The sequence below is a fragment of the Rhinoderma darwinii genome, chromosome 3 (genome assembly GCF_050947455.1).
Source record: "Rhinoderma darwinii isolate aRhiDar2 chromosome 3, aRhiDar2.hap1, whole genome shotgun sequence".
Classification (NCBI taxonomy): domain Eukaryota; kingdom Metazoa; phylum Chordata; class Amphibia; order Anura; family Rhinodermatidae; genus Rhinoderma; species Rhinoderma darwinii.
Window position 1 is genome coordinate 83146143 of NC_134689.1, and position 27106 is coordinate 83173248.

Here is a 27106-nt window from a genome sequence, read left to right on the forward strand (position 1 = left end):
ATCAAATTCTGTGAAAAAACGGTGGGGTCTAAATGGTCACAACAACCATAAATGAATTTCTTAAGGGGTGTAGTTTCCAAAATGGGGTCACTTCTGGTGGGTTTCCATTGCTTTGATACCTCTGGGGCTCTGCAAATGCGACATGGCACCCGAAAACCAATCCAGCAAAATCTGCTCTCCAAAGAACACAAAGCGCTCCTTCCCTTCTGAGGCCTCACATGGGCCCAAACGGCACTTTATTGCCACAAATGTGGTATTGCCGCAATCAGGAGAAATTGGGCAACAAAATTGGGTATTTTGTGCCCTGTGAAAATAAGAAATGTTGATCAAAAATGACATCTTATTGGAAAAAATGTCATTTTTTAAATTTCACAGCCAATTGAAATACGTGCTGTGAAAAAACTGTGGGGTCAAAATGGTAACAACAACCATACATGAATTCCTTAAGGGGTGTAGTTTCAAAAATGGGGTCACTTTTTGGGGATGAGCACACTAGAGCCACATGTGGGATATTTCTACAAACTGCAGAATCTAGACAATACATATTTAGTAGTGTTTCTCTGTAAAACCTTCTGTGTTACAGAAAAAAAATTAATAAAATTGAAATTCAGCAAGAAAAATGAAATTTGCAAATTTCACCTTCACTTTGCTTTAATTGCTGTGTAATGCCTAAATGGTTAAAAAAAACTTTCTAAATGCTGTTTTGAAGATTTTGAGGGGTCTAGTTTTTAAAATGGGGTGTTTTATGGGGATTTCTAATTCATAGGCCCCTCAAAGCCACTTCAGAACTGAACAGGTACCTTAAAAAAAGGCTTTTGAAATTTTCTTAAAAAGAATAGAAATTGCTGTTTATGTTCTAAGTCTTGTAACGTCCAAGAAAAATAAAAGAATGTTCAAAAAACGATGCCAATCTAAAGTAGACATATGGAAAATGTGAACTAGTAACTATTTTGGGTGGTATAACTATCTGTTTTACAAGCAGATGCATTTAAATTCAGAAAAATAAAAAAATGTCTACATTTTTTTCTAAACTTTGCAATTTTTCACAAATAAACACTGAATATATCGACCAAATTTTACCACTAACATAAAGCCCAATGTGTCACGAGAAAGTAATCTCAGAAATGCTTGGATAGGTTTAAGCATTCCCAAGTTATTACCACATAAAGTGAAATATGTCAGATTTGAAAAATGGGCTCTGAACCTTAAGGCCAAAACTAGGCTGCGTCCTTAAGGGGTTAAAGACTCTGACGCGAATGTCTTGGTGCCAAATACCATAGGACACTTTCAGAGGGCTTGTGGAGTCCATGCCTCGACAGGTCAAAGCTGCTTTGGTGGCTCAAGGGGGACCTACACAATATTAGGCAGGTGGTTTCAATGTTATGGCTGATTGGTGTGTATATATGATCATTACTAGAGAAAAGACCAAAGTTCCAAAAATTTGTTACAGCGTGCTATGCTACTTGGATTCCTGTCCCTCTATCCTCCCTCAAAAGTTTTGGACCTATGGGTTATGTCTCATAATATGTAACATTATATATTTTTTCTTTCGTAAAAGTTTCATTCATTCATTTCTAAGCATTATCATTGTTCAAAACTGTCATACCATGACCCAACAATTCATATACTCAACCTAAATATTTAATATTTCTGCTAATCTTTATATATTTTATATTTTTTTTAATAAACATATGCTTCAAGAAAGTTAATTTTTCTGACACATTAATGCACTCATCTCTGTCTTCAACCATTACCCAATATCCTAATTCTCAAAATGAATTTTATACATAGTTTAATTACCAAGTTATTTCTTATCACACATTTGCAATGATGTGATCACCTTCTTTATGGTATGTCCATGGTAACAGTTTATTTTGATGTCCTTTTTAACTCACTACTTAATTTTTATATTTTCATTATTAAAGTGCATTTTTTGACACACAAGACTTGATATCCTTAAGCCCTACCCAACTTATGACGTATACTCACATCACAGCCGGGTAGGGGAAGTATGGGGCGGGCTCACAGGCGGAGCTTGCTCCATACAACACAGGTGTCAACTGTACGTTAGAGCCGAAACTTTACTGTAACGAGAGGGATCACGGGGCTTAGCCCCTTCCCGCTCCTGGACGTACTATTAGTACTATTAGGTCATGTTAACTGCATTGTTCGCGCTCCATGACCTAATAATACGTCATTTCAGCCATCCTCCCGACACATACAGGAGCTGTGACAACTGCTGTCTTGTACAGCAGTTGCCGCAGCTCCTTCAGAAGGGACAGATCGCAGTGTCCCCGCTGATTAACCCCTTAGAAGCCGCATTCAATAGCGATAATTTAGGGGTTAAACTACCATCGATAATCAAAAAACAAATGCCAGAGGCAAAAAAGCCCTGTTTCCCAGCTACCATAGAAATTGTTAAATTATATAAACTAATCTTATCTTTATTATGCTATTTCAGCAATCAACAGACAGACAGACAGACCAACATAAATGTTTAAAATGTCCTTGTCCTAAACTATATGTGGGAAAGACCATACAGGAAATAAGAAGGAGAATCTCCAAGCATCTGAGTACAATTAATCAGAAAGAGGACACCACGCTGTCCAGACATATGCACCAACTACATGGTGGCGACACCAAGTTACTTCAATTTTGGGGTGTCACCCAGATTAAACTAGGACCTAGAGCTGGAAACCTAGATCAGATCTTACTACAGGAGGAAGCACAATGGATCCATCGTTTGCGTTCCCTCAGCCCTTCTGGTCTGAATGAAGGATTTACTTTCGCAGCTTTTCTTTGATATTCATTTATCAGGTTCAGTGTCACGATAATCGTGTCAATGCTCCATAATCTAATTCATATTCGTATACGTCTTACTTTTACGTAAATAGGACATAATATTTACAGACATTGTCCAACTTTGAGTTCTGATGGCCCCATATTCTTTCTGTTCTATCTAGGGTATCTATATCCTCTTGTGACTCTCAATAGGTACTGCTCCTGATAAATGCTTTTATGCATTTTAGGAATTTATTATCAGCATCTACTGTATATCGTTTGCCTACCTGACTATAACTATGTTTATTCAAAACAAACCCTACACGTTAATATATGTAGTCACCGTCATTATTAATTCAGCCTTGAGCTGACATACAAGTGTACACATACACCTATAGCCAGATCTATCCTTTTGAATATGGTAGTCTCATCTGTCACTCAAACTGGGGTCGGAGCTTCCCGCCCACCCCTACTACTATTGGCTAGACTCGCACACACACCCCCTAGTACGTCACTGAGGATTCCCATAACAGTCAGAACTTTTCGGCGCGCCGTCAGTAGCCCCGTGAACCCCTGAGGACGCTACATTCGTAGCGAAACATGTCGGGGGGGCTCTCCTTTCAATTTTAATACATGCCGGATACTAGGGTCTAGCAATCTAACAATCTAACAATTTAAGTGTTTAGCAGTCCATTGGTACAAACCACGCTCTCCGGACTCTGCCGGTCTATAGGATATAGATGGCAAATACATGTGTTCACTGACACAACTATTAATGATTGCTGACCCGATCCTTGCATAGAGAATTTTAAACATTTATGTTGGTCTGTCTGTCTGTTGATTGCTGAAATAGCATAATAAAGATAAGATTAGTTTATATAATTTAACAATTTCTATGGTAGCTGGGAAACAGGGCTTTTTTGCCTCTGGAATTTTTGTTTTTTGATTGTCGTATCTGGCCTGCCAGTTACCAAGGGTCCAACCACATTTTCTTGCAAATTACCATCGATGGCCCGCTACATGATAGGGGGTGGTGATGGTTGCTATTGCAACCGGAGGCCTAATAATGGCCTCCGGCTATGCCCTCTACGGAAGCCTAGTGGGTCCTGACAAAGTCACTATGCTTGCTGTCAGCAAGTAGCTGACAGCTCTAATGCACTGCACTACGCATGTAGTGCAGTGTAATAGAATTGTGAAAAAGTTAAAAAAAGTTGTGTAAAAATAAAAGTTTTAAAAGTAATAAAAAGTAAGAATCCCACTTTTTCCCTTATCAGTCCTTTATTATTAATAGAAATAAATAAACAAATAAACGATACATAATTGGTATCACCGCGCCCATAACGGCCTGAACTACAAAAGCATTTTATTATGTATCCAGTGCGGTGAACGCCCTAAAAGAAAATAATAATAAACCATACCAAAATCACAATTTTTTGGTCACTTCAACTCCCAAAACATTTCATAAAAAGAGATAAAAAAGTTGCACATACCTAAAAATCGAAACTACAGTTGTTTGTTATGCAAAAAATAAGTCCTCGCACAGCTTTCTTGATGGAAAAATAAAAAGTTATGGCGCTTAGAATAAGGCAACACAAAAAGTAAATTCTTTTTATAAAAGTATTTTATTGTGCAACTGCCATAAAACATAAAAAAAACTATAAACATATGGTATCGCCGTAATCGTATCGCCCCGCAAAATAAAGTGAATATGTCATTTATAGCGCATGGTGAACGCTGTAAAAAAAAATAGAATAAAAAACAATAGTAGAATTGCTGTTTTTTAGTCACCACGCCTCTTAAAAATAGAATAAAAACTGATAAAAAAAAAGTGCACCCCATGAAAACTACAATGAATTCCTCAAGGGGGTCTAGTTTCCAAAATAGGGTCACTTTTCACCTGTACTGGTACCTCAGAATCTCGGCAAATGCGACATGGAGCTCAGAAACCAATCCAGCAAAATCTACCTGCCAAATATCACTCCTGCCTTCCTGAGCTCTGACGTTTGTCCAACCAGCAGTTTATGACCACATATGGGGTATTGCCTTAATCGGGAGAAATTGCTTTACAAATGTTGGGTTGCTTTTTTCCTTTATTCCTTGTCAAAATTAAAAATTCGTACCTTTTATCGGAAAAATAACTTTTTCAGTTGCACAGCCTAATTCCACAAAATGCAGCAAAAAACCTGTGGAATCTAAATGCCCACTATACCCCTCGATAAGTTCCTTGAGGGGTGTAGTTTGCCAAATAGGGTCACTTTTGGGGGGTTCCTGTTTTGTCACCACAAGACCTCTTCAAACCGGACATGGTGCGTAATAAAAAAGGAGGCTTCAAAATCCACTAGGTGCTGCTTTGCTTTGGAGGCCTGTGCTTCAGTCCATTAGCGCACTAGGGTCACATGTGGGATATTTCTCAAGACTGAAGAACCTGGGCAATAAGGATTGAGTTGCGTTTCTCTGTATTCTGTTTTACTGAAAAAAATGGAATAAAAAGGATTTTCTGACAAAAAATTAAATTTGTAAATTTCGCCTCTACTTTGCTTTAAATTCCTGTGAAACACCTAAAGTGTTAATAAACTTTCTAAATGCTGTTTTGCAAACTTTGAAGAGTCTAGTTTCTAAAATGGGGTGTTTATGGGAGTTTCTGATATATAGGCCCCTCAAAGCCACTTCAGAACTGAACTGGTACCTAAAAAAAAAAAGAGGCTTTTGAAATGTTATTGAAAATATGGGAAATTGCTGCTTATGTTCTAAGCCGTGTAATGTCCTAGAAAATAATGTTAATGTTCAAAAAATGATGCCAACATATAGTAGACATATGGGAAATGTGAACTAGTAACTATTTTGGGTGGTATAACCCTCTGTCTTATAAGCAGATGCATTAAAATTCAGAAAACTTCTATTTTCTCTAAATTTTGCTATTTTTCACAAATAAACACTGAATATATCGGGCAAATGTTACCACTAACATAAAGCCCAATGTCTCATGAGAAAAAAATCTCAGAATCGGTTGGATAGGTTTAAGCATTCTGAAGTTCTTACCACATAAAGTGAAATATGGCCAAAACAAGGCTGCGTCCTTAAGGGGTTAATAGATGCCTTCTGCAGGGCTTAATAGAAGCCTGTCAGAAACGCGATATACTGCAATACATTAGTATTGCAGTATATAGTGCTAACGATCCAACGATTGCTGGTTCAAGTCCCCTAGGGAGACTAGTAAAAATCTGTTAAATACGTTTTTTTTATATGTATCAAAAAAATAGTAAAAGTTAAAAAAAAAACCTTTCCCATTTCTCCACTAAAACATTGTAAATAAAATAAAACATGAAATAAACCTCATCTCCTACAAAAAATGGAATAAAAAGTGATCAAAAATTTGATCCATATACCCCAAAATGTTACCATTAAAAACTACAGCTCATCCCGCAAAAATCAAGCACTCTGTGTTTTGCTAAAGAAAAAAACTGCCGCAAAAGCTGCCACTGAAATTGCATGTGTGATTCCAGCTTAAGGTCCTGTTCACATCTGCATCGTGGGTTTCTGTTATTCTGCTCCATCAGAGGAGCAAAACAAGGGAAAATCAGAAGCAATGGTTCCGTTGACTTTAATGGGTATGTCGGCTTTCTGTCGGGGTGTCCGTGGATTTACCGGAAACAACAGCGTAGCATGCTGCGCTATTGTTTCCGCTAATCCCTGCTGGATGTGTGATGAAGGGGCCTATTAGAGCCTCCAACGCAGATGTGAACAGGGCCTTAGGTCTACGCAGGACAGAAATGCAGCAGATTTTCTGTTTGGAAAATCCACAGCAGATTACAGTCCGAGCCATATGGATGACTTTTGAACAAACCTTATCCACGTGTTGCTGAACAAACATTTATTCACACAGACATTAGAGCATGCTGCAGATTTTCAAATCCGCAGCATACACATTGTTTTGCGGATATTCACAGCGGATTTCACCCTTTTTAATGTAGTGGGGGTGAAATTTCCATCAAAATCTGAACGTAAGACTTGCAGATTTTGCTGCAGGTCCCCCTACGAATTTGCTGCAGAATCTGCAACATGTGTCAGTACCCATGAGCAGTGCCAGCTTTGTGGGCCCTTTGGCGACACAGACTTAATAGGCCCCATTGTGGGGGAACTCCCGGCGACAGTAAAATGTCAGAAAACGTCACTTTGTGCCCCCATATATACGTTAGGCCCTGTTTATGCCCCTACATAGAAGTTAGGCCCCCAGTTTGAACCCCCATAAATGTATTGCCCTCTGTAGATAGTGCCACACAGCCCCCTCCCTGGTAGTGCCACACAACCCCCCTCCCTGGTAGTGCCACACAGCCTCCCCTCCCAGGTAGTGCCACACAGACCCCTCCCTGGTAGTGCCACACAGTCACCCTCCCTGGTAGTGCCACACAGCCCCCCTCCCTGTAGGTAGCGCCTTTGGGGTTCCCTCTAGGAGTGGAATCCCCAACCAGAACATTGCTGACGCTCTGGCTGGGGATTCCGCTTCAAGAGAAGCCCCTGACGTCACTGTCCATATATGGACAGTGTTGTCAGGGGCAACCCCAGAGCCATAGTCCTGGGAAGAGCACTACTAGCACTCTGCCTGGGTCCAGGGGCGTAGCTAAAGGCTCACGGACCCTGGTGCAAGAATTTAGCTTGAGCCCCCCTACCGCTGCGCAAAACCACTAGGCCCCTGCTCACGCCTGTGTTCAGCTGACTTGCCCGACAGACCCCATGAATACCTCCACAGTATAATGCCCCCCATAGCTGCCCCCACAGTATAATGACACCCCACAGTATAATACCTCCATAGCTGCACCCCGCACAGTATAATGCCCCCCCACACAGTACAATACCCCTCATAGCTGACCACCACAGTATAATACTCCCCATAGCTGTCCCCACAGTATAATGCTCCCATAGCTGTCCCCACAGTATAATGCCCCATAGTAGCCCCCACAGTATAATGCCCCCATAGTTGCCCCCCACAGTATAATGCCCCCCATAGCTTCCCCCCCACAGTATAATGCCCCGATAGCTGCCTCCACAGTATAATGCCCCTATTGTTGCCCCCACAGTATATTGCCTACCCATGACTGGCACATAGAGTATAATGCCCCCATACAGTATAAAGCCCCCCATACAGTATAAAGCCCCCATACTGTAGAATGCCCCCATACAGTATAATTCCCTTCATAGCTGCCACATACAGTATAATTCCCCCATACAGGATAATGCCTCCATAGCTGTCCAATACAGTATAATGCCCCCATACAGTATAATGCCCCCTCAGCAGCTACCATATGAGACCCACCTCCCATACCCAGTATAATGCCCCCATATGTATGTACCTAATAGAAAAATAATAACATAATTACTTACCTTTCCCCGTTCCCACGATGGGTGGAGGATCCTTCTCCGTCTCTGCACTGTGCAGTGAGTGACTCGGTGCAGACAGGCGTGATGACGTCACTACATCGCACCTGCCTGCACCGAGCCGCTCACGAGGCTCCAGCATTCAACTGAGTCTGCATCCTGCAGATGCAGAGTCAGTTGGAAGCGGGACCAGTGCGGCAAGCGCTGTGTGACAACGGGGGCCCTGTGGGTCCCCCAGGCTTAGGGGCCCGGTCGCAGTTGCGACCGTTGCGACCCCTATAGCTACACCACTGTTTGCTCCTGACAACACTGTCCATATACAGAGATGTCATGGGCTTCCCCAGAGACGGAGTCCCGGAGCAGAGCTACTAGTGCTCTGCCTGGGACTGCTCTCCTCCTTACATCACTGTTCATGTATGGACCGTGATGCAATGACGACGGCACAAGTGGCCCCCACAAGTGTAGTGGGATCCGGCACTTGCCCGGGTTCACTGGGTGCTGACGCCGGCTCTGCCCATGAGGTCTTATTTTTTCATGGTTTTCGATGCTGTTTCTGTAATCGTGGAAAAACCATGCCATTGCTGTGAAAACCAATAACTCATGTTAACGTACCCTTAGTATTCTCATGCTCCCTGTAGTTAGAGTGACCTAATACAAGCCTGTGTAAAAAATAGAACTACATGTAACCTCTTCAGTACATGTGGCTATAGCTGCATGTACTGTCTGTACTCATAGGGAGAACAAACATGAAAGAAGCCATTAGTGGGAATATGAAGTACTGCAGCCTGCAGATTATGGACTGGAGCTGCGAGAAGAGAAATAAACACACACACACACACACACACACACACACACACACACACACACACACACATATATATATATATATATATATATATATATATATATATATATTACTAATGAAACTATATGTATGCAGTAGGGTTACATTTTTCCATATGGATGGTAACACTATCCAGAAAGGTCAGGAAAAGTTCTGTATTTTACTATGGGGCTTTTCATTTTTATATTTGTAGGTACGTTCTTAGAACTGCTTTATATCACTGAGTATTTCACTTCAAGCATGCAACTATCAGAATATATTTTTTTAAATAAATGTAAGCAATACAGTATATCTAGTTTAATCCTTGCAGGGGTCAACAGAAAAGATGGGGTCAGCAGATAGTCAATGCACAGACTGCTATACAGCATAAAGTACAATTTTAAAGAAATCTTTCCTGATGTACAAATGTCCTGAAATACACATTTACGATGACTTTTGTCCACAATATATAAAGAAATGGATGAATAAAATCACATAATTATATTTGCATGCTAACTTTGCTTGAGCAACACTGTGTGATCCCTGCCTAGCTATGAACATTTCATCTGATAGTACAAAACCAGAAACGTGTGTAGTTACAGAAATATTCCTGAAAAAAAGCTAATATGAAGAAAGAACTACTTTAAAATTATGTTTGTAAAGGATCTGCCAGGCACAGCGGGGTTAACTCCCAGAACTAATCAGTCAGCACCTGAGAATACATCCCTGAGACTGACTCCTGCTTCCACCATTCAGGCTGGCAGGCTTAGGAGTGGGAGAGCCTATCGTAACCTGGCCAGACTCAGCTAGCTCCCGCCCTCGGTCTATTTAAGCCTGCACTTCCTGTCCCTCGGTGCTTGTTATTGCTTGTGTTTCCCTCCTTGTGGTTTCCTGGCCCAGCTACAGCTCCTGCTATTTTTGATCCTGCTCCATACAGACCCTGGCTTACCGACTACTCTTCTGCTTTTCGTTTTGTACCTCGCACACTCCTGGCTTGACTCGGCTCGTTCACCACTCTGGTTGCTCACGGTGTTGCCGTGGGCAACGGCCCCTTTTCCTTGCTTGTGTTCCTTGTATGTTTGTCGTGTTTGTCGTGCACTTACTGAGCGCAGGGACCGCCGCCCAGTTGTACCCCGTCGCCTAGGGCGGGTCGTTGCAAGTAGGCAGGGACAGAGTGGCGGGTAGATTAGGGCTCACTTGTCCGTCTCCCTACCCCCTGCCATTACATAATAACAAGCCCATACCTAGTCTACCCCTGGTCCCTGACACCACTATGGATCCCCGTGAGACCCTGGCTCAGCAAATGCAGGGTCTCTCCCTACAGGTCCAGGCCCTGGCTCAGAGGGTCAACCAGCCTGATGCTACCCTGGTAGTTCCCCTCACAGCACCTCTTGAACCCCACCTCAAGTTGCCCGACCGGTTCTCAGGGGACCGGAGGGCTTTTCTCTCCTTTCGGGAGAGTTGTAGGCTTTACTTTCGTTTAAAGCCTCATTCCTCAGGTTCTGAGAGCCAGCGGGTGGGTATAATTATGTCCCGGCTCCAGGAAGGGCCCCAAGAGTGGGCCTTCTCCTTGGCTCCTGACGCCCCTGAACTTTCCTCCGTTGATTGTTTCTTTTCTGCTCTCGGACTTATTTATGACGAGACTGACAGGACTGCCTTTGCCGAGAGTCAGCTGGTGACCTTAAGTCAGGGTAAGAGACCTGTTGAGGAGTATTGCTCTGACTTTCGGAAGTGGTGCGTAGCTTCTCGGTGGAATGACCCTGCCTTAAGGTGCCAGTTTAGGTTGGGTCTGTCGAATGCCCTGAAAGACCTGCTAGTTAGCTATCCCTCTTCTGACTCCCTAGACCAGGTTATGGCTTTAGCGATACGACTTGACCGACGTCTCAGGGACCGACAACGTGAACGTTTATGTGTTTTCTCCTCCGACTCCCCCATGATGCCTCCCGAAGCTCCGTTGCTTCGTTCCTCCCCGAAAGATTCAGAGATACCTATGCAACTCGGGGCCTCCGTGTCCCCCCAACAACGTAGAGAATTCCGCAGGAAGAATGGTCTCTGCTTCTACTGTGGGGACGACAAGCATCAAGTGAACAACTGTCCTAAGCGTAAGGTTGCAGCCAGAGAACTTTTGCGTCTAAGTGATCATCGGGGAGGTCACTTGGGCGCACAGGTATTTCCAGTAAATATGAAACGTACTAAGATCTTGCTTCCCTTTCAGGTCTCTTTTGGTGGTAGGTCTGCTACCGGCAGTGCCTTCGTGGATTCAGGGTCCTCTACTAATATCATGTCTGTGGAATTTGCTATGTCCCTTGCTATGCCTCTTATTGATTTGCCTAAACCTGTCCCGGTAGTGGGTATCGACGCCACTCCTCTTGCTAATGGTTATTTTACACAGCATACCCCTGTTTTTGAACTCCTTGTTGGCTCCATGCATTTGGAGCAATGCTCTGTACCGTTGATGCAGGGATTATCGTACGATTTGGTTCTAGGTCTTCCCTGGTTGCAGTTGCATAATCCTACGTTTGACTGGAACACTAGGGAGCTAACCAAATGGGGTAATGAATGTTGTACGTCATGTTTTTCTGTTAATTCTATTTCTCCCCCTAAGGAGGCGAATACGCTACCCGAGTTTGTTCAGGACTTCGCTGATGTTTTCTCTAGGGAGGCCTCCGAAGTGTTACCTCCTCATAGAGAATACGATTGCGCTATCGAATTGGTACCAGGAGCTAAGCTTCCTAAGGGTAGGATATTTAATCTTTCTTGTCCCGAACGTGAAGCTATGAGAGTGTATATCCAGGAATCCCTGGCCAAGGGTTACATTCGTCCCTCTTCTTCTCCGGTAGGTGCTGGCTTCTTCTTCGTGGGGAAGAAGGATGGTGGTCTTAGGCCATGCATTGACTACCGTGGCCTGAATAAGGTCACGGTAAGGAACCAGTATCCCCTTCCTTTGATTCCTGATCTCTTTAATCAGGTTCAGGGGGCCCAATGGTTTTCTAAATTGGATCTACGGGGGGCGTATAACCTTATTCGCATCAAAGAGGGGGATGAGTGGAAGACTGCGTTTAACATTCCCGAAGGCCATTTCGAATACCTCGTCATTCCCTTTGGGTTGTGTAATGCCCCTGCAGTCTTCCAGAATTTCATAAATGAGATTTTGAGAAATTACCTGGGGATTTTTCTGGTAGTGTACCTTGATGACATACTGGTGTTTTCCAAGGACTGGTCCTCCCACGTGGAGGATGTCAGGAAGGTGCTCCAGGTCCTTCGGGAAAATAAACTGTTTGCCAAAACCGAAAAATGTGTGTTTGGGGTACAGGAGATTCCATTTTTGGGTCAAATCCTCACTCCTCATGAATTCCGCATGGACCCCGCCAAGGTTCAGGCTGTGGCGGAATGGGTCCAACCTGCCTCCCTGAAGGCGTTACAGTGTTTTTTGGGGTTCGCTAATTATTACAGGAGATTTATTGCTAACTTCTCGGTCATCGCTAAGCCCCTTACGGACCTCACTCGCAAAGGTGCTGATCTCCTCCACTGGCCTCCTGAGGCTGTCCAGGCTTTTGAGGTCCTTAAGAAGTGCTTTGTCTCGGCCCCGGTGCTGGTTCAGCCCAACCAAATGGAGCCATTTATCGTGGAAGTTGACGCATCTGAGGTGGGAGTGGGGGCTGTCTTGTCCCAGGGTACCAGCTCCCTCACCCATCTCCGCCCCTGTGCCTACTTCTCCAGGAAGTTTTCGCCAACTGAAAGTAACTATGATATTGGCAACCGCGAACTCTTAGCCATTAAATGGGCATTTGAAGAGTGGCGCCACTTCCTGGAGGGGGCTAGGCACCAGGTAACGGTCCTTACCGACCACAAGAATCTGGTTTTCCTAGAATCTGCCCGGAGGGTAAACCCGAGACAAGCTCGATGGGCGTTATTTTTTACCAGATTCAATTTTTTGGTTACCTATAGGGCTGGGTCTAAAAATATTAAGGCTGATGCACTGTCGCGTAGCTTCATGGCCAGCCCTCCTTCGGAGGAAGATCCTGCTTGTATTTTGCCTCCAGGTATAATCATTTCCTCGATCGATTCTGATTTAGTCTCTGAAATTGCTGCTGATCAAGGTGCAGCTCCCGGGAACCTTCCTGAGAACAAGCTGTTTGTTCCCCTGCAATTCCGGCTAAGGGTACTTAGGGAAAATCATGACTCCGCACTATCTGGCCATCCAGGCATCCTGGGTACCAAACACCTCATTACCAGAAATTATTGGTGGCCTGGGTTGCCTAAAGACGTTAAGGCCTACGTCGCCGCTTGTGAGCTTTTTGCTAGGTCCAAGACTCCCAGGTCCCGACCAGCGGGCTTACTGCGTTCGTTGCCCATTCCCCAGAGACCTTGGACACATATCTCCATGGATTTTATCACCGATTTGCCTCCATCCCAAGGCAAGTCGGTGGTGTGGGTGGTGGTGGACCGCTTCAGTAAGATGTGCCACTTTGTGCCGCTCAAGAAACTACCCAACGCCAAAACGTTGGCTACCTTGTTTGTCAAACACATCCTGCGTCTCCATGGGGTCCCTGTCAATATTGTTTCGGACAGAGGGGTACAATTTGTTTCATTGTTTTGGAGAGCCTTCTGTATGAAGTTGGGGATTGATCTGTCCTTCTCCTCTGCCTTCCATCCTGAAACCAATGGCCAAACGGAGAGGACTAATCAATCTCTAGAACAATACTTAAGGTGTTTTGTCTCTGACTGTCAATTTGATTGGGTCTCTTTCATTCCCCTCGCCGAATTTTCCCTTAATAACCGGGTCAGTAACTCGTCAGGGGTCTCTCCTTTTTTTTGTAATTTTGGGTTTAATCCACGGTTCTCCTCCGTTTCACTTGGTAGTTCCAACAATCCTGAGGTAGAGGTCGTTCATCGGGAACTGTGCACAGTCTGGGCCCAGGTTCAGAAAAACCTAGAAGTGTCCCAGAGCGTACAAAAAACTCAGGCTGATAAAAAACGTTCTGCTAACCCCCTGTTTATGGTCGGGGATCTGGTGTGGTTGTCGTCTAGGAACTTGCGTCTCAAGGTTCCATCCAAGAAGTTTGCTCCCCGGTTTATTGGGCCGTATAAGGTCATTCAGGTCCTCAATCCTGTCTCCTTCCGGCTGGAGTTACCCCCGTCTTTTCGGATACACGACGTGTTTCATGCCTCCCTCCTCAAACGCTGCTCCCCGTCCTTGGCTCCCTCGAGGAGACCTCCTGTTCCCATCCTCACCCCGGAGGGGGTGGAATTCGAGGTGGCCAGGATTGTGGACAGCAAGATGGTCCAAGGCTCCCTCCAGTACCTGGTCCATTGGAGAGGATACGGGCCCGAGGAGAGGACTTGGGTACCCGCCCGGGATGTTCACGCTGGGGTATTGGTCAGGAGGTTCCACCTGCGTTTCCCCAGTAAGCCAGGTCCACTTAGAAAGGGTCCGGTGGCCCCTCATAAAAGGGGGGGTACTGTAAAGGATCTGCCAGGCACAGCGGGGTTAACTCCCAGAACTAATCAGTCAGCACCTGAGAATACATCCCTGAGACTGACTCCTGCTTCCACCATTCAGGCTGGCAGGCTTAGGAGTGGGAGAGCCTATCGTAACCTGGCCAGACTCAGCTAGCTCCCGCCCTCGGTCTATTTAAGCCTGCACTTCCTGTCCCTCGGTGCTTGTTATTGCTTGTGTTTCCCTCCTTGTGGTTTCCTGGCCCAGCTACAGCTCCTGCTATTTTTGATCCTGCTCCATACAGACCCTGGCTTACCGACTACTCTTCTGCTTTTCGTTTTGTACCTCGCACACTCCTGGCTTGACTCGGCTCGTTCACCACTCTGGTTGCTCACGGTGTTGCCGTGGGCAACGGCCCCTTTTCCTTGCTTGTGTTCCTTGTATGTTTGTCGTATTTGTCGTGCACTTACTGAGCGCAGGGACCGCCGCCCAGTTGTACCCCGTCGCCTAGGGCGGGTCGTTGCAAGTAGGCAGGGACAGTGTGGCGGGTAGATTAGGGCTCACTTGTCCGTCTCCCTACCCCCTGCCATTACAATGTTTTTGCTAAATTAACATAAAGAAATGTACAAAAGCAAACATCCTCTATCTCTCTCTCTCTCTCTCTCCCTTCCCCCCTCTCTACTTCTCTTTCGTTACACTTGCCTCAACTTACAATATTTGAAACTTATATTAGGCCATTGTAATTAAAAACCACATTAAACTTACATCGCTATAGACAGTGCTATTTTACAGCGCACGTAATTGGCCAAATGACCCAGCCAATTAACATTTGCATTTCACTGGTAAAACACCTGCGAATCAGTCCATCACATTGGCGCCACTTAGAGCCAATTAGTGAATACTGTATTACTGAAGTGCGAGCACTGATGATGGTTTAGTAGCTCCTCTCTGTTGTACGTATAATACTGCATGTATCATTCTGCTATTTATAATACCTGTCATTCCTGCTCTCTACCAATATAATGTACTTTCCTACTATGTACGTGTATCACATGCACTTTACTGCTATCTAATTGTACTACATGCACTATACTCTACTGTACTACTTGTGCTGTACTGTTCTCTACCTGTACTGCATGTATTGTACTGCTTTCTACCTGTACTACATGTACTGCTCTCTACCTGTACTACATGTACTATACTGCTCTCTACCTGTACTACATGTACAGTACTGCTTTCTACCTGTTCTACATGCACTGTTCTATACCTGTACTACACTGCTCTCTACCTGTACTACATGTGCTGCATGTGCTGAACCACTCTACCTGTACTACATATACTATACTGCTCTCTACATCTGCCAGGGTAACCTGTTCCTTTGGATGCCAGGTGTTGGTGACTATATTCTATCTTGACTGTACATTGTGTGTATTGTACAGAGCCCTGAAGAAGCTCCTGTCCTGTACATTTAAATCGATTCAGAAGCTTCCAGTAGCTCTTTCAGATTTGTTTATGTAAGGATTGCTTCATGTGTATTATTTATGTGTCTTTCTTGAATCTTCACTTTTTCTTATTTCTGGTTGACATGTTGGTAGCTTTAAAAACCAACTACTAGTTTTTAGTACACTAGAGATCGCCATCTATCTATCTATCTATCTATCTATCTATCTATCTATCTATCTATCTATCTATCTATCTATCTATCTATCTATCTATCTATCTATCTATCTATCTATCTATCTATCTATCTAAAATGTTATGTTATCTGTGCTATAAGTTTAAACCCCCTTTTTTTATTTTAGTTTAAGCCTGATCTACTAATCCAAAAGTGGAGAATTCAGAAATTAGTTGAGAATGAAAAAAAAGCAGTTAAATTTCATTAACATTATCATGACTATACTGACTAAAATTCAATGCAAATATAGCTTGCACAGTATGTTAGTGTCAAAATTACCAACTACTTCTCTATGTCTGTGACAGTATGCTTTTCCCAAAACATTTTCTATGTTTAATATTGATTTATGCCTATTCGAGTTGAGCTCGAAAACACGTCAGATAAAAAAAAATCACCACTGAATTTCTTTCTCTGATTAACAAAGTAATTGTCCTATAGAACCAATGAGTGGAAAAGTGATTATTTTGACCCTTACATCCCGTCATATAAGTTCTGCAAGCTCCAAGACAGTTTCAGCAGCTATCCCATGCAGGACCCCTGCATACGAAAGCTTCAGCTTTTCTTCCTGACCCCTTTGTGAATAACTTGGGAGAATGGGAATTGGTATTAACTGCACTTAAACGTGAATTTTGGTTTAAAGTGTGCTTTAATTTATCCTTGTAGAAAAATTTACTAATAGTTGACAATTACAAGTCCGACATTACACAAATATTTTGATAGAGAGTGTACGTGAAAGAAAGCCAAGTGCCTTTTGACCTTCTATCCAATAAGGGACTTAAGCTTGTCGAAGAGGCTACTCTGCACAACTTACCAAGTTAAGCATAACTCCTATCTGTGGGACTTTGCGCTAATCTTGTTCAAGGCAGCGCTGGTATTGTGCTTTACAAACATAAAAAATACTTGTACTACAGTATTTATAAAAGTAAAACTCTAAAATGTATTTTTTAATAAAATTAAATATCAGAAAACAATGCTGGTTACAATAGTGTAGGAAATGTAAGGATTTTTGGAATTGTAGAAAAGCCCAGTTAAATAAATATCAATATTAAACATAAATACACAGGGAAGGGTTGTCACCATTCTTACAAACTGGATTGTTCAAATAAACTGCATTTTATTCCCTAATGCTCTGTATATTACTGTCAATATTAATTTTGTTTAATCCAAAACAACATTTTAAAGCATGTACTGAAGGATTAAGGTTGTTCAATCTAGGACTCATATTATGGAAAAATCTGTATTGTTAAAGACGCTTAATGACACAAATGAAGGTCAGTTTTGTGATTTACAATGCAGAACAATAACAATACTACTAACAACCTTGATAAAAAAAAAAGCAGAACAAATTTGAATTCTGAATTTATAGTAGGCATTAAAACGTGGCTTTTTTTATTTTATATTTTCTTTTTATTATAAGAAAATAGATAATTCATTTTATATTTATGTATATTAACAGTAAAATATGAAATAAAGTGATGCACCAAATAATACTAAATTAATGAATGACCCTTCTACAAATATCTTACTTCTATCCATTTCAAGGGGTTTTCCCGCTATAGACATGTATGGCATATCCACAGGATGTGCCATAAATGTCTTATATGTGGACGTCACCAATATAGAGAATGAGCGTTGTCTCACTACCATTTTGTCAGATGAGGCTGACACATTTCCATGACGATGGAACATGCACGGCCGCAGAGAGCTTCATATGGTCTGTAAAGTTTGTTCATCACTCGACCACAGGGTGTTTTCAAACAAGCATTCGGCTTCTTTCCTCTTGAGCTCACATTCTCTGAGGGTCTCTCATGAAATATTACACAGAAACTGCATCATCCTAGTCAGCCAATCACAGAGCCTCGATGATTGTCTGAGCTGCTCTGTGATTGGCTGATAGCTTATGACACAGTATCTGTATGTCTGAGCACTCTATAGAGTCATAGACAGAATAACAAGAAGATAGAGTTCAGTACAGATAGTTAACCCCTTCAGAGGGAGATAACCCCTTTACTACACTACCCTTGCCCACCAGAGATGTTTTCATTAACCCATTTACTGTGGATGTTCTATGCAGTGGAAAGTTAGACTATCTGGCTGTTTTCCAGAGTGATCCTTTTTACAGTCATTATTCATTTTAAACATGACAAGAGATGCGGGTATGCTGGCAGAAAGGGGCCCACATACTGTTTTTGCACAGGGACACTCGGTTGTCTGTGTCCGCCCTGTGTCTGGCAATCACAGTTGATCATCAGGAGTTAGAGAAGCTAAGACCCTGACAATTTGTTCATTGTTGTTCTAGATGGAACAACCACTTTAAGACAACTTGTAGAGTGGATTCCAAATGCAGATTATAGACATTTTCTTGTTTATGTCGTTTTCTACCATTAATATCAAAGTACATTCTAAAAAAAATAGACTATAAAAGACTTTCCAAAATAGACATTTAGCAATAGGCTATAAAAGACATTCAGAGCATGTTGAATAAAACACTGAGTTGCAATTTTAACGTTTGTTGAATGCATAATTTTTCTTCATAACTATACTGTGTTGTTTTGTTATTGTACTAGAGGTGACAGTATCACATCAATGAGGAATACAATAAGAAAATCTCTAATTTATTTTTCTTAGTGAATTAACAGGCTAAATAGAACTAAAGAAAGATAAATCATGTCCCCATGAGCAAGAAACTCTGAAGAGTTTTCTATAAGCGTCTATGTTATACTATATAAAGGACTATATACTTTCATCACTGACAAGAGAGAGAAAATGTTAGCTCTTATATTGCTCAATAACAATAACAATTGGTTCATGATCTTGACTTTTTTTTTACAAGGACTGTATGTTCCTTTTGCTATATATAGTAATGTCATATATGATCCTAAGTGGCTACCAAACTATAAATATGGGATGTCAGGCAAGAAAAACAATGCTGACTGGCACCTCGAGCAATAACCCACCTTGATCGACAACCAGTGTGTGTAGAAGATTTAAATGAATATTCTGGGCAAAACTGATACATTGTGTTGTACGGCCTGAGGAGCGGTGCATGACACAGGGATTTTTCCCTTTGTTTTTCTTTGAACTCCTGTGTAATACAATATTCCCTCAGGCCATGCACTAGGCCTAACACAGTGTATGCACTTTCCTAAAGTATTCCTTTAATTTTTGTCTCTAGATTGTTTATTTTGTAGTACTTGCATAGATCTGAAAAATGAAAGCATGTCAATGTTATATATATCGCCCATTTCTACATGAGAACTGTAAAGTTATTTCTTTAGTTTGAGATGCATTCAAGATATTTAAGATATTCAAGAAATTTAATACAAATAATTGTACTTGGAAGGGGGATTTCTAACCGCTATGTACAGTGAAGGAAATAAGTATTTGATCCCTTGCTGATTTTGTAAGTTTGCCCACTGTCAAAGACATGAACAGTCTATAATTTTTAGGCTAGGTTCATTTTACCAGTGAGAGATAGATTATCTAAAAAAAAAAACAGAAAATCACATTGTCAAAATTATATATATTTATTTGCATTGTGCACAGAGAAATAAGTATTTGATCCCTTTGGCAAACAAGACTTAATACTTGGTGGCAAAACCCTTGTTGGCAAGCACAGCAGTCAGACGTTTTGTGTAGTTGATGATGAGGTTTGCACACATGTTAGATGGAATTTTGGCTCACTCCTCTTTGCAGATCATCTGTAAATCATTACGATTTCGAGGCTGTCGCTTAGCAACTCGGATCTTCAGCTCCCTCCATAAGTTTTCAATGGGATTAAGGTCTGGAGACTGGCTAGGCCACTCCATGACCTTAATGTGCTTCTTTTTGAGCCACTCCTTTGTTGCCTTGGCTGTATGTTTCGGGTCATTGTCATGCTGGAAGGCTCAGCCACGAGCCATTTTTAATGTCCTGGTGGAGGGAAGGAGGTTGTCACTCAGGATTTGACGGTACATGGCTCCATCCATTCTCCCATTGATGCGGTGAAGTAGTCCTGTGCCCTTAGCAGAGAAACACCCCCAAAACATAATGTTTCCACCTCCATGCTTGACAGTGGGGACGGTGTTCTTTGGGTCATAGGCAGCATTTCTCTTCCTCCAAACACGGCGAGTTTAGTTAATGCCAAAGAGCTCAATTTTAGTCTCATCTGACCACAGCACCTTCTCCCAATCACTCTCAGAATCATCCAGATGTTCATTTGCAAACTTCAGACGGGCCTGTACATGTGCCTTCTTGAGCATGGGGACCTTGCGGGCACTGCAGGATTTTAATCCATTACGGCGTAATGTGTTACCAATGGTTTTCTTGGTGACTGTGGTCCCAGCTGCCTTGAGATCATTAACAATTTCCCCCGTGTAGTTTTCGGCTGAGCTCTCACCTTCCTCAGGATCAAGGATACCCCACGAGGTGAGATTTTGCATGGAGCCCCAGATCGATGTCGATTGACAGTCATTTTGTATGTCTTCCATTTTCTTACTATTGCCCCAACAGTTGTCTCCTTCTCACCCAGCGTCTTACTTATGGTTTTGTAGCCCATTCCAGCCTTGAGCAGGTCTATGATCTTGTCCCTGACATCCTTAGAAAGCTCTTTGGTCTTACCCATGTTGTAGAGGTTAGAGTCAGACTGATTAATTGAGTCTGTGGACAGGAGTCTTTTATACAGGTGACCATTTAAGACAGCTGTCTTTAATGCAGGCACCAAGTTGATTTGGAGCGTGTAACTGGTCTGGAGGAGGCTGAACTCTTAATGGTCGGTAGGGGATCAAATACTTATTTCTCTGTGCACAATGCAAATAAATCTATATAATTTTGACTATGTGATTTTCAGTTTTTTTTTAAATTATAATCTATTTCTAACTGGTAAAATTAACCTAGCCTAAAAATTCTAGACTGTTCATGACTTTGACAGTGGGCAAACTTACAAAATCAGCAAGGGATCAAATACTTATTTCCTTCACTGTATAGTGAGACATGTCACCTACTTCATATTTGCGAATGCATAATTTTTAAACGGGATGGTGTATTTAATTGACCAATTAATCAAAATATTTAAAATATAGATTTTACTATACATTGATGATAGTAAGCCCTGCAATAGCCTTCCCATTATTTTTTTAGACATAAGTTTGTGGGGGTCAAAATAAAGGATGGCTGGCATTGTAGCGTATGATGTGTAGTATTATGAATATTGATAAGAATTTGAGATTTGAGTGAATTCAGGTAAGCAAAAATGTTGTATTACCTATGTTTTACGGACAGACAAATTTCCTATTACAAAGATGTATTTGCATTCTATTAGCCAATGAAGATCTGTATGTTTGGCAATTGGCGAAACACAGAAGAAGTGAAATTTCAAGATTTCACTCATCTGTGTCTAGAATGTAGACTGGCTGATCAGATAAACAGTGAACTAAATAAAGTAAAAAGGGAATTCTGCATTTTCTAGGAATTAACCTATACACCAGACAAATTATTACAGCACTTTAGATATTCACACTTTAACCAATTCCACAGTGTTACCAATTCGGCCAAACTCCATTATAATGCAAATCATGTTTTTGGCCTACGTTTAATGTATAGTCTGGTAAAAAAAAAAGCTTTGGAGAAATACATTAAACATAGGCTGTGACAAATGCCTAACTGTGGCATCAGTCACTATAGACTTTAAAGGGGTTTTCCGAGTTAAAATTTGTATGTGTTATTGCTATTAAATTGGGAATGTGAATTCATTTGTAATGTACTTACAGTTTCCAAATTGGCCCCTTTTCCCGATGTGCGTTATACAGACAGTAAGGCGCATGCGCAGTCCACACTGTTCTCTCCAGAACAGCGGGGACCGTGCATGCGCGTTACTGGCTGTATAACAGAACAGCCCATACACGGCGCGTCAATAGTGGAGTGTCGTAAACCCGGAAGACAATTTGAATAATTAGACCACTTAACAGGTATACAGATGATAAACACAACGGACAGAGAGTGACCTCACCAGTCATGTGCCCCACGGCAGCATCGGGAAACTAAGCCAATTTGGAAACTGCAAGTACATTACAAATGTATTCACATTCACAAGTTAAAAGCATTAACACATACATATTTTAACTTGGAAAACCCCTTTAATGGTATGCCTGAAAGGGTTATTCCCAATATATACTTTAAAGGGAACCTGTCACCAGCATTTCACCTATTAAACCAGCAATACCAGGTGGTAGTGGGTGAAAAATAATTTCTATATAACCTATAATTGTCTTCTTAGTCGGTTCTGTAGCTTTAGTATTCAGTTTTTTTTGTGTTCCCACACCGTATGCTAATGAGCATAAAAGAGTCATATCTTCGTTTGAAAAGAGTCAAATCTTCATTTGAAAAGAGTCATATCTTCATTCCTCAAGTCTTTCCGAGTTTACCGGCCTCCTTACTTTTGATTGACAGCTCCTTGCCTTCCCTCAGCACACAAAATCCTGAGCTTGTGCATTGATCTCCTCTTCTGGTGTGTGCGCACAAAGGGACACCAGATTATTACGATAAAAGGCGCAAAATGTTTGCAGACCGTTATTTACAGTCGGATGAGGAGTTTAGGAGAGGGGATAACGGCAATGAACTTTTGATAACATCGGATAGTGAGGGATAAGTAAAGTTCAATAGTACAATGAAATTCTGGTGACAGGTTCCCTTTAATGCTCAAAGACCTTTGTGTCTAAAAATAATCATATTTCTAAATACCTTCTGTTTTCTGTAGTGTAGCGTTTAGAAGTTATTCCCTCCTCGCAACCCTCATCTTATTTATTTTGTTGTGATGGTCATTCCTATAGAAACAACCACTCCTGCCATTTGCATCTTCCTGCCACGCCTGCGCACTTCTCCCTTTTGTCTCCTTGCTTCATACACGTTACCACGCCTATGCTATGGCTGCGCACTCTCTCGTCGTCACTTCATCCTCCCCTCCGCTCTTCATAATATTTATCATTGACATCTTTTCCCATGCTTAGTAGATCTGGAGCCATTCAGTTATTTTATACTGTTTATACTGAATGAGCGCTTGGTGGAGGCGTTCGGGGAGGGACCGATGCTGCTATGACTGGTTGATTATAGCAGCATTGGGAGCGCACATATAGAGCAAGCAGCGTTGTGAGTTTATTACAGCGTCGCTTGCTGGAGAAGATAAAATTACATTATAGACACGCCCATATTTCAGCAAATATAGATGAACGTGTGATAGAAAAGATAGGCTGCTAGGAATAATATTTGCAGTAGAACAAATTGAATATGGGAAAAACACTAAATAAATAAATAAATTAAGAGTGAACTTGGGAATAACCCTTTAAATGTATATGTCATGAACACTCATGACCATGTTCATGACGTATACATTAAACGGATACCATTATAGTCTATGTCTGTGCCACTGTTGGGCATTTGCTTAACACACCCATCTATACTATAGACTTTATTGATATCCCTTTAACGTAATCGTCATTAAAGGCTATTGGAGCCCCATAGGCACTTTTAGCGTGTACGACGTGAGCTTTCCAACATACATGCTAAACAGAACTCCCAAACATGATGTGCACAGGGCATATGCTCCTTTCAGCTGAGAATGAATGTTTGTTTCAATGGGGAGGATGGAACAAGCAGCTGTTAGACGACTTTTGAATCCAACATGCTAATCCTACTTTATCCAAATATCTGCTATCAAGGGACAGTCAAGTCACCCCCATACACATTAAATCATTAGCTGATTCTGACGAAATTGTCTAGTTCGACTGATTTTTATCTGACAGATAAGTTTGAACTGAAAGTTTTAGGTTGTGCTTGTTGTTCTTGAAGTTTGGTTAAGCATCCTAGTATGAGTCATTATCTAGCATCCTTGACCTATGTAGAATTCTACCTTCTATTATAGAAAGATTGTACATACCTATGACTGCTTTATTTATTATTTGGTTAATATTCGGTCAGTGTATTCTGTCTGTTGCCAAGGAAACACTTTAGCTGATAGGTGTATAAATATTTCATATACATATTCTGTGTCTAGCATTATTTTATCCTTTTTAACTTTAGAATGTTAGAACATTTGTAGCCTACAAATGATATATATTCAGTTACATTTGTAAGTAAGATGTTCCATTTCTAATTTGAATTACTTTCCTAGGCTCTTGTATTTACTTTCCATAAGAAAATATCCTCGCCATTGAAAACATGATACCTCTCTGGTTATTCACATGTTAATCAGGCATGAAATGTTTCTTCTTTTGACAGTATTATCCTTTGATGTGTACGCTACATAATTATACAGCAACACAAACTTATTTCATTACACATCAGCATGTAGGGCATACATGTCAGCCTATAATTTAATGTAGATACTTCACTACCCTAATACAATACTTTATTAATCCAGCACCCAATGGTCCATGCTTGAAAAAAGACCCATGCTTAAGTAGTGAGAAATGAAAAAGGTGGTGTCTGCTGGTGGTAGGTAGTGTCTGGCAGCTAGCTATATCTGACTTGCATGCCATGTTCTATGGCAATGAAACTTTTTCGGTAATTGTTCGGTGTTGTAACTGTGTAGTACTCAGTCTGGGACTTCAGTGCAATGTCAGTGCAGATGTGTAGACACCAGAAGACAAAAGGGTAAATATATGAATGTATATATACACATGTTTGCGTGGGTATTAATTTTTGTGTTCATGTAAAGCCCAATAGTCCTACAATTCTGAGAATCAGACACTTTGGTGGTCCTCAGGATGTTGGATAATATGAATTTTACTGCAATTGAATTTACAGAATTTAAAGCACTGGTAAATTTAAAAAAGCTGGGAAGTGATAATAGTTCACGACTTCAATTAGTGCTATACCCAAACAATCTCTTTGAATCAATATGACATTTTTGAATACAAGTAAAAACCTTTTAATGTTCCAAAAAGAAACTCTTTAAGGTGTTGACATTGTACAAAGTCCTTGCTATATGCAACAATGTAATAAATTTGCAATATAAAGCAAAGAAAGCATATTTACGAGTTTCTTCTTAATGGAAAATTTGTACATACTGGAATTGTTGTTATTGTGTAGTGTTCATTGCAACAGTGTGAAGTTTTCATAAAGCAATCAGGAACGTATTGTCCTTCTTTCCTTCTATACGGTTTCACTTTACAATGTAATAAACAAAAAAAAATCACACAATAAAATACTAGTTGAGAAGTATTATAATGTATCAAGCTTGTGTAACCTGATTAAATACAATTCAGACACTTGTTCTCGCTGGCTACTATTCTCCATTTAGCATATCGTTACAGTTAGGACCAAGTGCTTTTTGTTACTTCCTGAAGTGAACTTGCACCAGTAAAATATGGTGTTTCTACTTAACAATGTTCTTTGTAGCAATATTGTCCATTGGGAATATTTTATACAAGTAATTCTTAAAAAACATTTCTGAATCCAAATTTTAGTGGCATCCTAGAATCAATTTTTTGCGAGCCCTCATAACAAACATGAGATGCTTCCTAGATGCAAAATACTCTGCAGAGAGGAGTGCCTTCTTCCATATGATTTCGGCATGACTGCACATCCTCCACTTCTGGAGACAAGTACACGCCTTTATAAATTACAGATCTAGTTGTTTTTGAATCCTGGCAACCATATGGAGTGTTTCTCCATAATGTCCTGTCTTCTGTTTGCATCTTCAGTTTTTTCAAGGGTATGTTACAATTCCTGTGATTATATCTAACCGCATTGTTGCTTGTCGTCCTTTTCCTTTTTCCCCTACAACTTTTCTGAGCACAATTGTCTTTTCTAGTGAAGTTGGTCTACTTATGATATGTCCAAAATAAGACAGCTATAAACTGGACAGTTGTGCTTCTAGTTAAAGGTTAGGCTTGATTTAATGATCCATCTGTTTGTTTTCTTTTCTGTCCAAGGTACCCTTAGAAGATTTTGCCAACACCACAGTTCAAAAGTTTCCATTTTTTTTCCTGTACCTCTTGTCCATAGTCCAGTTTTCACATCCATTGAGTACCACAGAGAATACCATAACCTGGACAAATCTGATCTTTGTATTCAGAGACATCATTACATTTGAGGATCTTATCTTTTCACTCTGTTCTTTAACTTTCCTAATAAGGGTCTTTAGGTCTTATTCGTTGTCAGCTATTACTGTGTGATTTCATCGACATATCGAAGATTGTTTATGTTTCTTCCAAAAGTCTTTAATCCTCAATCATCTTCTTTCAGTCCAGCCTCTATGCTTATAAGGACTGCCAGAGGAGATCTCTGCTTTCCCTACTCAATTGGAAGCCCCTAAAGCTGCCAACTGTTAACACTAGACCACATGTGTAAAAAATAACCTCTACGTTTATTAACTCATCTATCTGTCTAAAGAGGCACCCTGGGTTAGAAGCTCAAATAATAAAGTAGGAAAGAGACCAGTTAGCAAATAAACAGGGATGTAATAAATAGTTTTGCTTTCTCTTTCCTCCTTTTTTTTTTTTTTTTTTACAGATTTTTTTTTTTCAGTAATATCTTATTATTATTTCAAATAGGTTAAATTAAGTGATTCAAATAAATGAATTAATGCTGAATTTGTATTATGTATTAAAAAAAGCTGATATAATTCTGATTATTATTATTATTACTATTATTATTGTTGTTATTATTATTATATTATGTATTTAACCAATGATTAATTTGTATTAATTATTTAACAATACAAATTAAAAGAAATTGAGAGCTTGGCAAGTGTTAAAATCCACAAGTATAACATAAACGTAATTGTCAAAAAATAAGAGTAGTTAAACAATCATTTGTTACATAATGTTTAAAGATTAATGAAGAAAATTTGGAAATTCTTACTAGAAATACAGTAATGCGGGTCCACCTTACCGAATTCCAATGAGCGAAGATTTTATTTTGTCTACTGGCTGAATAGCAATTGCTGAAAAACCTTCTTTTACAAGTGATTCAAAGCATCTGTAGGAGAAAAAGAAATTTAAAATACATTTACAGAAAATGGGAACTAGTTGCCATA

At 40.9% G+C, this 27106-nt stretch overlaps 1 protein-coding gene across 8 annotated transcripts in view; it reads right to left on the bottom strand.

Moving 5' to 3' along the window:
* TENM2 (teneurin transmembrane protein 2) overlaps nucleotides 1-27106 on the bottom strand; it is a 2339501-nt gene that overhangs the window by 2022123 nt on the left and 290272 nt on the right. For all 8 annotated transcript variants that reach the window (XM_075856427.1, XM_075856426.1, XM_075856423.1 and 5 more), the window contains exon 2: nucleotides 26962-27048. The gene's annotated coding sequence lies outside the window, so the exon portion shown is untranslated. The remainder of the gene's footprint in view (nucleotides 1-26961; nucleotides 27049-27106) is intronic.